Source organism: Diabrotica undecimpunctata, chromosome 2, assembly GCF_040954645.1.
Source record: "Diabrotica undecimpunctata isolate CICGRU chromosome 2, icDiaUnde3, whole genome shotgun sequence".
NCBI classification, from domain to species: Eukaryota; Metazoa; Arthropoda; class Insecta; order Coleoptera; family Chrysomelidae; genus Diabrotica; species Diabrotica undecimpunctata.
The window spans coordinates 97,172,836-97,189,971 of NC_092804.1; the positions used below are offsets into that span (position 1 = coordinate 97,172,836).

Consider the following 17,136-nt stretch of genomic DNA (forward strand, 5'->3'; position numbering starts at 1 on the left):
AATATTCATAAGTATTTAAAACTGCCAATATACATAACTTACTTTACGAAGATAAAAATAAAAAACCAACAACTCGGATTATGTTGTAAATTTTCATTTAATTTTAAAATTTAGCATTTTTGCGTATATTACATATATTTAATAACATTAACGTGAGGTTTTTAAATATTTCAAAAATAAAAAAGGAAATTCATATTGGGATTCGAACTCACGTACACCAGCGTATGAACCAAACACGTAAAAGATTTGCCAATTAGACATGATACTAACGGATTTCAAAATTGATAGTTGTCTGTCATTCAGTGATTATTTTGAAATGCAAAAGCCTAAAATAATTATGAACATTTAATAAATAATACAAAACATATCACATAAATAATAATATTAATATATATTATATTATATAAGTATATAACATTATATAATATAATATAATATATTTATAATATTAAATATATATACAAAAGGAACATTTTTATTCCCGAAGTAGGAAGAGAGAGAAAATATATCTTATGTCTCTATCTTACTCATTATCTTACATATGTAATGGTTTCACAGATTCACTCCCGTGCAAATTTCCAACGCCGACCGTGCCTATAGAAATATAACTTCAATAATGCCACTAAAGAATCACAGAGCATAATTCAAACTTTAGACCTATTTTAATACATGGATGCGAATCATGGACAAAATAGGAAAGAACTACGAATATATGAAAAAAAAATAATAAAAAAAATGTTTTAACCTCATTATCATATCGCTTACCAATCCGTATAGAATAAGAACATATACTGAATAAAGAAAGCTCTTATACCGATATTGTTCAGGAAAATAAATCGCTTAAGGTAGATCGGACACATGCATAGACGTCAAGATGTCAAACTTGTAAAACTGGTATGGAAGGAAGTTAGCACAGAAGAATGCCACTTGGGCGTCTCAGTATGCAATGGAGAGAAAACTTCCAATCATATCTCAAAAAATTAACATTTCGTTTGATTACAGATTCGTGGAAAATCGACCAACTGGAGAAAAGTTAGCGAAGACTCACCCAATGTTATAGCGCTACGTAACAATGATGATAAAGAGAAAGGAGAAACAGTGACAAAAAGCAACAAAAATGGACTAATGGAGCAAAGCTGCTTCAAAATCTTGATTGGAAGGGATTGAAATGAAAGTATAAGAAATACAATGGATGAGGGGGATTCACTTATGAGGGGCAGAAGCAATATCAGTACTATAATAAGGCGTATAGTCCTGGACTGGCTAATCGTTGGATAATAGGAAACATGAGTGTAGCAGTTTTAATGTTTTCTTGACTGCTACCTGGGATCGGGGAGCAGAGATATCAGTACCAAGTTAAGGCATATAGGAATTGTTGCTTGAACTTTAATATTATTAAATAGCACTATATTTCCTAGTAAAATCGTCATGACTTTACAGTAAGACAAATATTCGAACGTTGGTTATGGAAACGTTAAGGACATACCATCGAGTTCCCTATGTCGATATCCCGAAAAATCTTTGTAATAATGATAACCGAACCAAAAAAACAGAGATTAAAATAGGCGCCAAGAAACTGTGTTATAAAACAGTCGAATAAATACAGATTCTCGATTTAAATATTCAAAAAATTTATTAACAGCTTACTAAAATAGAAATAACGCATATTTAAGATGCAATCCATTAATGGACCAAGGTACAAAGCACTCCTAGCATATGCTAATGATATTGATTTCATAAGAAACTCTCTCCCGTCCGCAAACGACATTAACAAAGTGAAGAGAGTACGAAAAATGTTTCACTTAAAATCAACAAAATAAAAACCAAATACAAGGGAATCAAAAGAAGAGAGCAATTCAATACATCTAGATAAAATAATAAAGTCAACAACTTCAATTTCGAAAGTATGGAATACTTTAAATATCTTAGATCAATAATCACGGTTAATATTAATGTCACTAAAGAAATACAGAGCATAATTCTTCTAAAATTTTTTAACCTCATTATTATATCACTACAAATCCGTATAGAATAAGAACATATACTGAATAAAGAAAGCTCTTATAACGATATTGTTCAGGAAAATAAATCGCTTAAGGTATATCGGACACATGCATAGACGCCAAGATGTCAAACTTGTAAAACTGGTATGGAAGAAACTTAGCACAGAAGAATGCCACTTGGTGTCTCAGTATACAATGGAGAGAAAACATGCAATTATATCTTAGAAAATTAACATTTCATTGAAGATTCGTGGAAAATCGATCAACTTGGAAAAAAGTTGTAGTTAGCGAAGACCCACTCAGTGTTGTAGCGCTACGTAATGATGAAAATAAATAAAAAAAAAAAAGAAACAGTGACAAAAAGCAACAAAAATGGACTAATGGAGTACAGCTGCTTCAAAATCTTGATAAGAAATACAATAGATGATTGATGGATTCGAGAAACTTGAGACTTGAGAAAGGCACTCTGCCGAAACAGCTGTAGTGATAAGATACAATTAATTTGGTGAAAGTTTTGAAAACAAAGTTTTTAGTATTTTGTTGTTAAATAGAATGGAATTAACATACGACATTATATACACTATAATAACTAGACAACTTGTATGATACGGACATATAAGGAGAAAGTTTCATGAAACAATAAACTACCCAATATTCGTTATGAGTGAAATCGATATGAATAAAGAAAATGAGGAAAACTATGGCAAAAAGGTAAAAAAAAGTAGTAATTAAAAAATGAGAGAGGTACCTTGTGGACAACATGTGCTTAATTAGGAACGAATTGAGATAAATAATCAAGACGACAAAGAACATTTTAAATTGATAAATCTATACGATTTTTAACAATGCATATTTATAGGTCATTTTCAGAGCCAACGTGCTAATTGTATGTAAAATGAAACTTTTTAAGGTTTTTAATGTTTGTATGAAAGATAAAACCGTATGAAACATGACCCTGAAATTTATATACCAATCTATAAATCTCTTTTAAAAGAATACTGACACCTATACATTATCACAATACTACATATCATAATACTAAGAAGTCTGTTATTTTAATCTAAGAATAGGCTTTATAATTTACGAGAGATTTAATTTAATGTATTTAAAATTTTCCAGGATCCGGTATTGTAATAAGAAACAAAATTTCACTACAAGGCTTGAAATCGTGTTAAATTTGACTTTAGATATTCTTTTTGAGATTTAAAGATTTTGTATTTCTTCCCAAGACTTTTCTTCCCTCTACTCTTCCTTGCATGATGACGCGTAGAAGAGAGTATTTATCGTTTGGAACTATGTGGCCCAGATACGATGTCCAGATAGACAATTCGTTTGAGACTTTTACAGTCCAAGGAATTTTAAGAATACGCCTATATAGCCACATTTCGAATGCCTTTAATTTGTTTACAGATTTGGCTTTCAGGGTCCAAGCTTCTACCCCATAGAGCAGTTGCAACCATACATAAAATTCGACGATCTCAATCTAATAACCATACTCAATTTCTTATTTGTAAACATTGACTTTTATCTGTTTAGTTTAGTCCTATCTTTTTGCTTTATCTGTTAATGATTTATATAAGACTTTGTAAATCATCTATATTTTCTGTCATAATTGGGGTTTAGTATGCAAATTTTTTATTATTAATGATGCTCACTCCATTCCTTACTTCTTTACCATAGTGTCTCCTAAAATAGTAGTTGGGAGTACACATTAAATAATTGTGGTGACATTTCACATCACAACAAACATCTCTGGCTGACTCCTTTTTGAATTTCTGCTTGATTTGTCTCATCTTTCACCCGCATGACCGCTGTTTGATTTTAGTAGATTTTTTATTAAATTAATATCTTGGTATCTAGGTTTATGTGTCTTAATGCATGTATGGGCTTACCAGGTTGAACTGTGTCAAATACTTTTGAAAATCTATATTAGATAAGAATACGCTTTCATTATAATCTCTTCATTTTTGTAATAGTACCACCATTGCGCACAATTCCTCTTTTGTTCCCAATCCACCTCTAAATCCAAACTATGTGTTGTCCAATTGTTCTTCACATTTTTTATTGACAGACGATTTAATGTTGTTATTAACCGGATGACATTTATGACTTTTATTAAATTTTGATAATCGTTACAAATCAAGTCTTTTAGTGACATATTATTCTTTTAATTTTTACTTCTCATTTAATGTCTATATTTTGTTAGTTATTTTTAGAGTAAATATATGATGACTAAAAACGAATTGATCAAGAGTAGTGAATCGATGCCAAGAGCCGCTATTCTATGAAGCTACCCTTCACGACGCCATCTTGTGGCGCTAGTTCCGTGACGCTCACCTCAGCATTTTACTGTAGAGGGAAAAAGTAATACAATGCTAGTATAGAAGCTTTGTTTTAAAAATATGCCATAAGAAAAGATATAAAAGTATTCTTGTCATTATATTATATTGCATACTGTATTATTAACAAAATTTTTCATAATACATTCTGATATACGCTTTCTCTTGCCGCTAATGAACAGAAGTTTTTATTAACTTTTCGGTAATATAATTATGTAGGTATTTATATTTTTAACTTCTTACCATAATGCTAGAGTACAAAAGTAGTTATACTCTACTGTATTTTTTTCGTGGGGGTTCTATTTTTTAACTGTGTGATGAATTCTTGTATTTCAGTTCGTACGATTTGCGTTAATTAATTTAATGATATTTCTGGAGTTACAAGTGTATACTCAGTTTCTGTTGTTCCGTTTATTTATCTGAGATATGTTATTCATTCTTCTCTAGGGATGTACTTAATCTCAATCAATTCTTTGATTTGGTTTTTGACCTCTTTCACATCTGTTTCAAACCCTCCGGCGGACTTTTAGGTCTTCATTTTATCTAAGCATTTTTTTCTTAGCATTTTACTTTTACCTCTTTTAATAAAGTGTGTCTATTTTTCTTTCTCAAAGAGCCTCTTTTATTTTTGTTTTTATGTTGGTATTATAATTTTTCAAATTAATTCGACATTATTTCCACTTGATTCTTTTGTTTCAGTTATTGCTCTAGCCTAATTTGACATTTTTTTCCTTCAAATCATCAAATTTTCATAAATTGTTTATATTTCGTTGTAGTAAAATTCATATTTTCCGATAAGCCTAACATATGCAGCAGCGGTGTCATGAAACCGAAATAATCCAGTTCTGCATAACGTTTTTGCTGATCGATTTACAAATAAATTTTCAAACACATCAAATTGATCATCCTTTTTACTTTCGTATACGCTCATACTTATCCAAATTAAATTTTCAATTTCCAAAAACTTATGATACCTCCTCAATCCGCAACCCTGCGCCACGGACAATATCTATTCCGGCTATCGACATCAGTCTAACAAACCTATCTCAGTTAGTTTCAAATTGTCGTCAATTACAACCATCTTTTCGGCTGAATTATTCGCAATTCTAAAAAGACAACCCCCTTCTACTTCTTATTAAAAAAGAACTTAAAAACATTTCAAATAAGAACATCCAAGTTCATTTTTTATGGGTGCCTTCTCATGTCAGAGTTGAAGGTAACGAAGTTGTAGATAAACTAGCTAAAAACGCACCAACTAACCTGATGTCCGAAGAAAGTAACATAATGGTACAAAACGATTTAAAATCATACTTAAAACAAAAAATAATTCAAAAATGGCAACAAACTTGGAACAACACTCCATTAAGGCTATACGAAGTTAACAAATATCCATATCTTTGGAAACCAAAAGTAAAAGACAGAAGAGAGCATGTGATGCTTACCCGTGTCGTCTCCGGTGTAATTAATAAACGTATGAAAAGTCGATAGCATCTTGGTGCAAGTTTCCATGTTTATTAATGTCTCAAACTATTGCGCAATATGTTGCAATATTGCGTAGTTAGCCGGTACGCCCTTATTGTGGCATTGTCTTGAAAAAGACAATGCCTTTATGGTTTATTTACTTTTGTAGAAATAAAACACAGGTTTTCTAAGAAGAAAAAAACTCAGCTTCAGAGTCTTAGAAAATTCGCAGAGCCCTTCGAGCAAAGTGCTCTAGGGAGCTACCCTAGACGGGTAAAACCATACTGACTTGAGATCCGAAAATGTCCCATATTTAAAGATAAATTAACTTTTATATGAAACTTTTTCATTTCTCAACCAATTAAATTTAATTATAAGTTCCACAAGGAAGGGCGATGCACATCGAGGTGCGTGATTGGTGGCACCTGATGACACCCGTCTCCGTATCGGCCAGACACGACTTACTCATGGCTATTTACTACAGCGCAAAAATAAACCAGTTTGTGAAGTGTGCAACCATGTTCTAACGGTAAAACATTTTTTAATACAGTGTCCTAAATATAACAGTGAACGACTCAAATATAGCATACCCAACTGCCCTAGAAGAAAATACAGATACCCAAAGAATAATATCTTATCTTAAAGACTGTCAACTTCTTCATAAGATTTAAAACATACATTGTAATACACATACATATTATTATTATTAATTGTAAACTAATATATATATACACTATTTGTATCAAGTGTAACATTAATCTAAATACGCTAATGCCTCTGCGTGGTAGATGCGTTTAAAAAAAAAAAGGTATTTTTATTTGATTATAGATTATATTAGATTTATATTAGATTAGATATTCAGTTTTGTGAAAGCGCCTGTCTTAGACAAATTAAAGGAGCGCTCCTAAGATTTTTCGGGGTTTGGCTTAAAATTAATTCGTAGTTTATTTTTATTATATTTAAGGCATCATTTATATTTTTTTTCACTTCAGCAACAAAAGTTTTGGTTGTGCAATGTATCGTCTACATGAAAGTCCTAGTATCTACTGGTATCGGTTAATCATTTGTGTAAATGTAATACAGTGTAGGTGCCATTACGCTACCCCAAGCGAGACCATTCATCTGCGTTCTTCATCTTACCATTGAATGATACGAAAAATTTTCTGTTCTGTAGATATACGCGGATAAAACACGTGATGTTTTTATCTAAGGCGATGTCATACAGTTTTGGAGAAATGTCCTCTAATTTAATATGTCGTAAGTGGCATTTAGATTGACAAATACCACCCCTGATACCCGATATCTTTTGTACCCGTTGTTGCTTTTTGCAAAAACGGGTACGTTATTAAGTACGTTAATAAGTATTACGAATAAAAATAAATAAGCAAGAAGAATATAAGTAATCTATGTTTAAACCAAATGACAAAAAAAAGAATATTATATATACATTTAATTGATGGATTCGACCGTTACTTGATGGAAATTCATTTTATGTAACAATAAAACACTGAAAACTTTGTTTTCAAAATTTCCACAAAATTTATTTTTAATTATTATCACTACAGCTGTTTCGGCTGATTGCCTTTCTCAAGTGATCTGTTTTTGGCATGGGTTTACACTTTATAGTCTCTAATGAAATAGGTTGAGGAGGGGAGAACTGTTTGTCTCAAGCTGGTCATTCAGAATTATATCTGTGTTTTTTAACTTGTTGATTTCCATAGATTCTAACAAAGATAGGCCTTAAGGCCTTAAGCTATCTTTGTTAGAATCTATGGAAATCAACAAGTTAAAAAACACAGATATAATTCTGAATGACCAGCTTGAGACAAACAGTTCTCCCCTCCTCAACCTATTTCATTAGAGACTATAAAGTGTAAACCCATGCCAAAAACAGATCACTTGAGAAAGGCAATCAGCCGAAACAGCTGTAGTGATAATAATTAAAAATAAATTTTGTGGAAATTTTGAAAACAAAGTTTTCAGTGTTTTATTGTTACATATACATTTACTTCTAAATTAAATATTAAATTTTGATATGCCTGACAGTGAAAGATACCAAAACCCAATTATTTAAAGTTGAAATAACGATAGCTTGTACAATCACAAAGCATTTAAAACAATAAGACCGAACATATTATATGTAATTGTAATAGATATGTTGCCGAGAATCAAGTTACACTAAGGTACCGACATATTTCTTCTTTTAGTATCTGCCATAAGTGTATCTATTTGTTTATGTGTATCTAAAATATAGTATATAGGATATTGAATTCCCTACATTTAAAAATCGAAATACTGAAATTAGACAGTAAAAAATTGGAATTTTAAGAATGATTTATAAATTGTTATAATTCAAATTTTATTACTTCATGAAACAAATATTTTATTCGTCATAAACTGTAGCAATCGAAACATCGGAACGTACATTTATAATATAATAAATGTTTCAGTGCCAATGCATTAAAAAACATACTAGTACATAAAAATGGACCCTTGCCTTTTCAAAGTTTATAATAGACACTAATTTAAGTTTATCTATAATTAAAGCAAGTAATATAAATTACCACCATAAAATATTTAACTACAATAACCAAGTACGTATTTGTGAAATTTCTCGATGACTAAATTAATTGATATTTAAATAAATTTGAAGATCCAAAACGTACCTGCTGTAAAATTTAAAAATCTACGACTAATCAAATTATTGGCAACATCGGAGGAGTTTAGTTGTGTACGCAAAGAAATGTACACGGATCCCAAAAGTGTTTTAACCTATTACGGAGTCCACTTAATCCGACGTGTTGGTCGGAGTCCACATAAAGCGCTACCCAGATAATAATATACACGGTGTATATTCGCCTGGAGTTAGTATAATAGCGTTTTAGAACGGAGCTTACATTAACCGCTAGATGTATATATATATATATATATATATATATATATATATATATATATATATATATATATATATATATATATATATACAAACAACACAGTTTATTAGGGTTGCAGTCAGAAAATTGGCCGGGATGTTAATGAAACACTCTTATGACTTTTTGTCTAGCTTTCGGAATGGTTTTATTCCTTTTTCAAGACACTGTAATAAGAAAAAAAAATGTAAATGTTTATAAAATATCACAAATCTTCAGTGCAACGTCGTTGAGATTATGTATAAAAGCATAGACACTCAACATTATTAACACACATATAAAATATAAAATAGTGGACAAAATACATTTTAAAATTCTTTAAAATTTAGGTACAGATAGTAAAAATCTGTCCATCTTAGGTGATTTAGTGGGCCTCTAGTATTTCTTAAAAAGAAATATAATATTAAGTACACCTAATTACTTTTTAATCATAGGATTTTTTCTTTTTGTTCTCTATGTGTCAGAGTTAAAACACACCAGTAAAAGATGACAAACTAAATTTTTACCATCTGTACCTAAATTTTAAAGAATTTTAAAATGTATTTTGTCCACTATTTTATATTTTATATGTGTGTTAATAATGTTGAGTGTCTATGCTTTTATAAATAATCTCAACGACTAGTAAGTTGCACTGAAGATTTGTGATATTTTATAAATATTTACATTTTTTTCTTATTGCAGTGTCTTGAAAAAGGAATAAGACCATTCCGAAAGCTAGACAAAAAGTCATAAGAGTGTTTCATTAACATCCCGCCCAATTTTCTGACTGCAACCCTAATAAACTGTGTTATTTCTTTATATTGACAGTCACTAATATCCAGTAATTCTTATATATATATATATATATATATATATATATATATATATATATATATATATATGTATATATTTATATTTGTGTATATATATATATATATATATATATATATGTATATGTCATAACTTATATAAATTATTAGAAACGGGTTAACTACAAAAGTTACTAAATTAAAACAAAGATTAAATCCAGATAGTAAATATGTGCCAGACAGGAAAATATTAATACAATCAAAAGCATGCAAATGAAAAATTTACTATAAACAACAATAAAAAGTAGACTAAAATTATAAAAGTCAAACCATCTACTGGTATTATAAAGATTGATAAATTAATATAAAATGCATATATCTATATCTGAATTAAAACTAAATCAAGTATATATGTTACCGGATATAAAGCAAATATAAATAAAAAATCAATGGCCGCTACCTCAGTAATCTACGATTTGCAGATGACATAATCCTGATAGCTACTGACCTACAAGAAATGCAAATCATGCTTTTAGAACTACATACCGAATCTTCTAAAATAGGACTGAAAATGAATTTAAACAAAACAAAAGTCATGCACTCCGAAGACACCGTGACAATAATAAACGATAAAGTTATAGAAAAAGTTGAAGAATATATATACTTAGGACAAAAAATAATACTAAATAGGGAAATTCAAACTGAAGAAATATAAAGAAGAAGAAAGTTAGCTTGGGCAGCATTCGGTAAACTGAACTATATACTCAGAAATCAACAAATTCAATTACATCTTAGATCTAAAGTTTTTGATGCATGCATTATTCCGATATTAACTTATGCGACACAAACATGGACAATCACAAAAAAGAATATGAATATACTTAGAGTCACTCAACACGCGATGGAAAGAGCAATGCTAGGTATATCACTTAAGGACAAGAAAACAAACACATGGATAAGACAGAAAACCAAAGTCACCGATGTGGTGCAAAAATCATTAAAGTTGAAATGGGAATACGCTGGACATGTAGCTAGGAGCGATCTAAACAAATGGCACAGATCAATTTTAACCTGGAGACCATACCAACACAAAAGACCCAGAGGCAGACCTCCTATGAGATGGACAGATGATCTGAAAAGGACTGCCGGGAAAAATTGGCTACAAGTAGCGTACAATAAAAATCAATGGAAAGGAAGACTTGAAGAGGCTTATGTTCAGATGTATACATGAATGGCTAGACGAAGAAGAAGATATATATAATATATATATATATATATATATATATATATATATATCTATATATATATATATATATATATATATATATATATATATATATATATATATATATATATATATATATATATGTATATGTCATAACTTATATAAATTATTAGAAACGGGTTAACTACAAAAGTTACTATATTAAAACAAAGATTAAATCCAGATAGTAAATATGTGCCAGACAGGAAAATATTAATACAATCAAAAGCATGCAAATGAAAAATTTACTATAAACAACAATAAAAAGTAGACTAAAATTATAAAAGTCAAACCATCTACTGGTATTATAAAGATTGATAAATTAATATAAAATGCATATATCTATATCTGAATTAAAACTAAATCAAGTATATATGTTACCGGATATAAAGCAAATATAAAAAAACACACCTGAATGACTTATATACACATTGCACAATTCTCTATGTCATAACACTAGAAGGAAATCAGATAAACATGCTCATTTATAGACTGCTCCGTAAATTCTACCAATAAATTTATGAATGCCGTTATTTACTTATTTATTTAAATTAAATAAATGATGGTCTGATGCCGTACAGTCCATTGTAAATTTGTAGTTAAGCAATTGTTACCAAACATTTAACAGGAGCTTCTTTGAAAGCAAAATTTTAAATGTGCACTTCAATTTTTGAATTGTAATTTTAAATTTGTAAAAGTATCTCCACTTTTACTAACGTGCATACAGCATATAACTTCAATATATTTTCTGGTTGATAGCGGCAATTTTCTTTGCCGCTATTCGAAATAACTGTAATTTATAGGCAAAGTAAGTGTAGATAAAATTAGTATCTACACAACAGGACAAACATGAAGAATGTCCTAACATGAGATAGAGAGTATAGATAGCTGGTTACAAAATATGAGAGCTTTTATCTGAAATATAAGAATGTCTTAAACACTAACGGTTCAAAAAGCTATCCAAAGGTACAACACGATTTATTAAAGAGAAAAAAAGAGAAAAACAAATAGCATAAATAAAATCAGTACAAATACATAAAGAACTAAACAAAATTCCTACTACTAAATACTACTTACTAGTTAATAAGTCTTTCAAAAGTTTATATGCAATATTGTCGATCCAAGTCGTTATGACGAAGATCCTGGATCAAAAGATGCGGAGATGTGGTAACCATGTGTCAAAGGCCACCCAGAGAACCATGCGAAAAAAACTTCTAACACTTCTAGTGTATACAAAAACGGGCACTACTGTATTATAATCAATATGTATTTATCTGTGATCATAATTGATTGCTGTTATACCAACAGCGGGACAAATCGTTGACCGATTTGGAGGGGCGTAGGAAATTTCGACACTAAGCAGGTAGCGACTAAAATTTAATGGCAATTTTCGACACCAGCCCCAATTCCCGTTTTTATCTTACAGGTATATTCGACACCAAATAAATATAGCTGCGACATAAATAGAATACCATAATTAATTTATTTATTTATTTTAATAAAAGTAATGTGCATTTTATTTCTTTATAACTGTAATAATATCTAAATATAATACAACTAGTACCTAATTTTTGTACATTTTACCGTTAATATACTTGTATACAATGATTTATTTGCTATTATAGGAATGGTAAGATACAGCTTTTATAAAATCTAACTTACGTATTTGTTGGGATCGTAGTTTATCCATCATTTTCTCCAAAAATACCAATTTAGCCTTAACAGTAGTATCTTTGATTTTTGCTGGTATATGTAAACTATTTATTTTGACATAAGGGTCTACTTGAAATTCTTTTAACTTTTCAATAAAAATAAAAATAGAAGGATGTGTTGAATAAAAAGAAGAAATAAATCTCGAATGAAAGGATTCACAGGCATTTGTGGTCCTCGCAATAGACGGATTCTGATTAGACCATATGTGTGGTGAAAATAGAGCGCTATCGAAAATGTAATTTTCCATTAAATAATCTGCATATATATCAAGTGTTGCGTTTATAGGTTTATATGACATTAAATCATAAAGAAAGCATTCTTTAACTTCTGCTGGATTTAAATAAGTTAAACCAAACGTATGCCTTAACCATTTTCCAATTTCTGAATTTGTATCCTTATATTCTTGTACCAAACCCAAAGATTGAATTTTTTTAAACCAGTTTTGGTGTAAGTGAAAACGGCATCCACTAATTTTTGCATTGGGCCACATATACAATAAAGCACAGTGAATTGCTTTTTCAAAGTCCACAAATATTTCAGTTGGCTCTAATGATAATTGAAATGTTTCAAAAATCTTAGACCTTAATAAAGAAAATAAATTTTTGTATGTCATTGACAATTTGTCCTTTAACAAACAGTATGCTAAAGGAACATAATGTCCATTTTCCAAGCCATGTATAGTAAATAATTGTAGAAAATATTTGGTACTGTATGAAAATGTACCATCCATATACAAAGTTTTTAATTTACACAACAAACGAATATTTGTCTCGCATGAAAATATAATTACATTTAATTCAGGATGATTTAAAAACAAAAAACTTTCATTGCGACAGGTTTTAGGAGAATAATTACTAACCGCGTTATGGACTTCTGATATGCTTCTTGGTAACGGACCTGGTAACAGTTTACGACGACAGTTGTAAATGTTCTTTCTTATGCTAGCTATGTCAGGAACCGTCAGCAAATTGGCATCACACTCAGCAACAGCAGTTCTTGTAATTTTGGCAGGCTTTTCCGATATGTCCTCTTGGGCTTTTCTTTTACATGCATTGGTTACCATCTTTACTTCAAGCTTTTTTGGATCGGCTTCATGATTATGTACCAAATCACTTCTTGTGATGGTGAGGTCCTCACAGCCTATTGTAAACACTTTTGCGAAACACTTAGTGTTTCTTTGGATGCAGCGCCAAAATATCTCGCCGCTTCTTAACACTTTCTGTTTCGAGAACGAATGATGCTCCACCACTAATAAATCTCGACCACGGGAACTTTTTATCAAACTCATTTTTTAAATATCCGTATACGTGCACAAATACGGATGGACATACGGTGCAAATGTCCATCGCCGCTAATTACCTACCTACCTGCTTTACGCCGCGGTGTCGAAATTTCCTATAATAAAATTTGACCCTTCGATTACCCCAGGTACAAAGACAATTTGGTGTCGAAAGTTCGCCCGCCGATTTGGAGAGCACTGTATACTTTTTGGGGATTAAATCCTTGACGGATTTTTAGGACTTCTGCCAAACAGAGATGTTGCTTCGTCCACGTCTAAATTCGCTCTGAGGTTATGTGGGGTGCCTGATTTTTCGGGGAGTCTTTTTTTTGAAGAGTTTTAATTGCACAAGAAAACTACTACTACTACTAAGGATTTCCACAGTTTTCACTGTCTTCCTTCACTCAACCGTTTTCTCCAATTTTCCCTGTCATTCCAGTCTCCATCTCGCAGGGTTCTTTTCTCCATAGCCTCGTCGATTTCATCTCTGAATGACCTTCGGGGTCTTCCTCTCTTTCTTCTTCCAATCGGGCTCCATTCTGTGATTTTGTTTATCCAGCGTCCTCTGTCCGCTCTTCTGACGTGGCCGTACCAGGATAGTCTCTTCTCCTCTATATAGTCGATTATGTCTGATTGCACTCCCATTCTCCGCTTAATCTCTGCGTTTTCAATTCTGTCTCTTTTTGTAAGTCTACAGCTTCTCCTCAGGAACTCCATTTCTACTGCTCTTATTCTACCTCTATTTCTCTTGTTTATTGTCCAGTTTTCGGACCCATATGTCAGGATACTTCTTGTCAGGGTGTTATATATTCTCTTTTTTGTCTTTATCGTAATGTTCTTATCCCACAACACTGAGTTTAGTTGTCTTATACAGTTTCTTGTTTGTCTCAGTCTGTTGTTTATATCTTCTTCTGTTGTTCCCTGGTTCGATATTATGGTTCCTAAATACTTGAATTTATCTGTTCCATTTATTTGTCTTCCCTCGTCTATCTCTAGGTTTCTCATATCCTTGTTTTCTGTTGTTAGGTATTCGGTTTTCTCTAAGTTTATTTCCATTCCGTTGTTTTTATATTCTTCTTCTAGTTTTCTGAGCATAAAGCTGAGATCTTCTTCATCTTGTGCGATGACTACTTGATCGTCGGCAAAACTTAAGGTGTATAGGTATTCGTCTCTTACTGGTATGCCCATTCCTTCGCACTTTCTCCTCCATGGTTTAAGTGTCTTTTCCAAGAATATTTTAAACAGAGTAGGGGACGTAGCACAGCCTTGTAGAAGTCCTTTTGTCGTCTTAAATGGATTGTAGGCTTTATTTCCACATTTAATAGCTACTTTGTTTTCTTTGTATAGTGCTTTAACTGCTTTTATTAGTGTTTGTCGGATTCCGAGATCATTCATTGCTTCCCATAATTTGACTCTAGGTATTGAGTCATATGCTTTCTTTAGATCAACAAAGGCCAGATGGACCGGTCTACCTTTTGCCATTTTCTTCTCTATCAGTTGTTCTAATGTGTACGTATGATCTAGGCATGATTTTCCTACTGTGAACCCTGCTTGGTCTTCTCCAATTTTTCCTATTATTTCAGTTTCTAGTTTTTCTTTAATAATTTTCCCGTAAAGTCTACCTACCGACGATATTATACTAATTCCTCTATAGTTTTCACATTTTTTCCTGTTTCCTTTCTTATGTATGGATGTGATGTATGCTTGTGTCCATTCCGCAGGTATTTCTTCTCCATTTAGTCCTCTTTCGAACATTCTATGTAGCATGCGGAATAACTTTTCCGTTCCGTTTTTAATTAGTTCGTTTGGTATTCCTCCGGGTCCTTTGGCTTTTTTGTTCTTCAATGTCTTGATTGCTCTCTTGAAGAGAACAAGAAAACTATATTACTAAAAAACTGTTGACAAATTGTTTGACAAATGTTTGACATTTATGACATTTATAGAGTGGGTGCATTTGTGTCAAAAGTTGAGAAAAATACTAAATTAATAGTTATTATATTTATCGTCTTGTACAATAAATATTAATTTAAATTAATATTTATTGTACAAGACGATAAAATTGTACTTTATCTTCGAGAGCGTTTTTTAGCGTCGAGACGTCAGTCGAGACGCTAATTATGCTCGAGAAGATAATGCGATTTTATCGTCGTGTGCAATACAACATTTTTTTCTATAGCAAGACTTCAATTTCATGTGAAAAATAGAATTTCAAAGAAAATTGTAATTTTTAGCACAAAAATCGCAATTGTGTTGCTCCGTTGCTAGGGATATGAATTACTCTGTCAAAAAATGTTGTTTTTGTCGTTCTTCAGCTACTATGTTCGCAAATTCTGAAGCTGATCTAGTAAAAGATAAACGTTTAGGTGGATGGAAATCGTCATCTGTTGCAGAATCTTATATTGAAGAGTCAATAAGCAATAAGATTGCTGTATCCAAGTGTATAATTGGCAGACCAATAAATCAATCCAGTACCTCGAATCAAGTGTTTAAGCAAACGAGTACAAGTTGTGATGCTCCAAAAATAGATATTTCTAATAATGTTAATTGTAAAATTTTAGTTGTTTTTAATCCTTTATGTGTTTGAATTTGTAAATTTTATTGAATAAATAAAAGTTAAAACATTTTATCTACTCTTGCTGTTAAAGTGTCACTTGTCTACCCTTGCGGTTAAAGTGATACTTTATCTATTCAAAACAGTTGTTATAGCAACACTGTAACATTAGCTATGGAAAAAAAATATTAAAACAGTTCTACATGTTAGAAAGGATTTATTCGAACAGTAAGTTTACATATTTTGCGACCAACCCTTTCGTTTAATATATTTTGGTATATTCTCTTTTAAAATAATATAGAATTATTACGATACCTGTGTGCTTTTTTACGTCTAAATGTAAAATATATCATAAATAAATGACGTTAATATGTCTTTTGAATAAATGCAAATATTTCGATTAACACTGAAGTAACCAATCGATGCCAAAAGACTGATCAGTTCAGAAAAGATCGTAGAAGACTTTGGTTCATAAAGTGGCCCAACGTGATCCATAGGGTGTAATTAGAAGAATATTGTTTGTTATTGAAAACTTTTTTGATTTATTTTTATTATGAGAAGAGTTTTTGTTATTATATTAAAATAAATCCACTAGTCCGATAAGATAAAACAAGTTGTTAAATTTGATATAGTACTCAAATATCGGTCGTCTATAGGGCAACTGGCATAATATTTCATTTTCATTTTATATTCGATATTAAAATATTTTTATTCCTCCAAGTTTTCCTGTATATATTATACATATATTGATTTATAGTATCAGCAATCGGTCTGATGGGAAATGAAACTCTATTTGTTCCAATAGTTT

At 31.0% G+C, this 17,136-nt stretch overlaps 1 protein-coding gene across 2 annotated transcripts in view; it reads right to left on the reverse strand.

The window, feature by feature from the left end:
* The window catches only part of LOC140434744 (juvenile hormone esterase-like), a 538,160-nt gene that overhangs the window by 391,105 nt on the left and 129,919 nt on the right, over positions 1-17,136 (reverse strand). Inside the window, exon 1 of one of the 2 annotated variants that reach the window (XM_072523237.1) lies at positions 11,197-11,294. The exons of the other annotated variant lie outside the window; for it this stretch is intronic. The gene's annotated coding sequence lies outside the window, so the exon portion shown is untranslated. Of the gene's footprint in view, positions 1-11,196; positions 11,295-17,136 lie in introns of those variants that run through there. 2 annotated transcript variants of the gene reach the window in all.